Raw genomic sequence first — 2,392 nt, 5'->3', positions numbered from 1 at the left:
CCCCGGCTGCAGCGTCGTCTGCTATGCGGACGACACTTTGCTGTTAGCCGGGGGAAAGAGCTTGGGGGACGCGGTTTCTGCCGCCAATGTCGGGGTAGCGTGTGTTGTCCGCGCAATCCGTGGCATGGGCCTGCAGGTAGCGCCTCAAAAGACCGAGGCGCTATTCATGCATAAAAAAAAGAGGGGGAAGTATGGGGCTCCCCCCGCCGAGGCCTATGTCACGGTAGATGACATCTCCGTCCGGGTGGGGGACCGATTAAAATACCTCGGTCTCTACCTGGACGCGGCTTGGAGTTTTGGCGGGCACTTTGAGCGCCTGGCCCCCAGGGCGGAGTCGGTAGCTATTAGCCTGAGCCGACTCTTGCCCAATCTTGGAGGCCCGGATGGCCGAGTGCGCCGCCTATACGCGAACACCGTCCGGGCGGTGGCCCTTTACGGGTCACCGGTGTGGGCGGACGCCCTGATGACCAAAAGGCGATTTAGTATATAATATACTGGCATACTGCCAGTATGATGGCGTAATAGTTTATTACGGCAAAACTCAGGTAACCTTGACATATCTTCGCCAGGCTTACGGGATCGTTGGTGGCCGAGCCCCAGTAAGATCTCACATTCTCCGCTGCGTTCGGTGTGCTCGACAACGTGGCGTAAGGGCACAGCAACTCATGGGTCAACTGCCATCATCTCGCATTTCGCCATCTCGTCCTTTCCTCAACACACGGGTTGATTACGCCGGCCCTATCACTCTCAAAACTTGGCGAGGACGAGGGGCTAAGTGTCACAAAGGCTGGTTAGCCATCTTTGTTTGCTTCTCAACGTCGGCGGTTCATCTGGAGGCAGTGACAGACTACTCTACAGAGGGGTTCATCGCAGCATATCGGCGGTTAACGGGACGGCGAGGTATCTGCCAAACTCTATTTAGCGACTGTGGAACCAATTTTCTCGGGGCAGATACATCTCTTAGGCGGTTATTCAACGCCGGATCAAAGGAATTCTCGGAACTCGCTCAGCTACTAACCCATGACGGCACCACTTGGGTCTTTAATCTCCCGGCAGCCCCCCACTTCGGCGGTAAATGGGAGGCCGCAGTCAAATCGGTCAAGCATCACCTACGACGGACTATAGGCGAGACTGCCCTAACCTGTGAAGAACTTACAACTCTTCTGGTCCAAATCGAGGCAGCCCTCAACTCTAGACCATTGTGCCCACTGTCAGATGACCCGAAAGACCTGGCAGCCCTCACTCCCGGGCATTTCATCATCGGAGCAGCGCCAACAACAATTCTTGAGCCATCTCTCACCTCAGTGCCTCTCACAAGGCTGTCTCGGTTGCAGCTCATTCAGCAGCAACTCCAACACTTCTGGTCGCGTTGGTCAGCTGAATGTCTTCAACGTCAGCTTGCAATATCGAAATGGCATCATCCCTCCACGCAAATCAAGGTCGGCTCTCTTGTACTTCTCACGGATGAGAGATTCCCTCCATCCAAATGGCCTCTTGCTCGGGTCACACAACTTCATCTTGGTTCGGACGGTCTATGCAGAGTGGTCACCCTCAAGACGGCCACCACAGAACTCAAGCGGCCTATCACCAAGTTAGCAGTGCTTCCGATGACACCAGATCAACCCTCACTCACAAGGCAATCAACTACTGATCCGGCCTCACCATCATCAAGATCATAATTCTTCAACGCTGTTGTAGAAGGCGGGCGGAATGTTCAGGAAATATCGCTCCCTTTTCTCAATCTTTGCACCGGCATCTCACTTACTCTAGTCCTTCTCTCTAGCATTCTCTCTCTCTTCCTTTTTCCTCTTGTACGCGGCCGTGACCCAATCCCGCAGCCTGTCCTATCAATCTAACTAGTCTCGCGCAATGTTATCACCCAATCATAAGCACGCTCTCAGGACCTTATCCGCGCTCCTATATCGACCCTTCCGGAAATCCTCGAGCATTCTGTGAGTACCGGTCTATCGTGACGCACGTTGCCTGTAGAACAGTTTTCGCTCTCTGAATATTCCGTTTAGATTCTCGTGGATCTGATCAAGTGAACTCTAATTCGGTTGTATCAAACGGTCATTCTCATCTCCCGGAAATTAACAGCATCAAATTTAAGGACCATACGCGCGTGAAGTGTGCGCTATCCCTTCTCGGGACCCCGGGGACTTGTACGCAGTTATCGTACGAAGCACGCGGTACGTCGTAGAGCGACGTAACATTCTCTTGCAACCTCTCTCGAATTCCTCGGCGGATTTCGCGGTCGTTCTCAATTACAAACTATAGAATTATTGCATAAGATCCTAGACTAATAAGATTTAGTGTAATTATTAGAATAAAGCGAGATATCATCGCTAGAAGAATTGTGAAGTGCGGCTCATATTTCTTTGTGTGTGTGACT

Source organism: Formica exsecta, unplaced genomic scaffold (assembly GCF_003651465.1).
Source record: "Formica exsecta isolate Colony F162 unplaced genomic scaffold, ASM365146v1 scaffold39, whole genome shotgun sequence".
Classification (NCBI taxonomy): Eukaryota; Metazoa; Arthropoda; class Insecta; order Hymenoptera; family Formicidae; genus Formica; species Formica exsecta.
Note: the sequence above shows the minus strand (reverse complement) of the source record.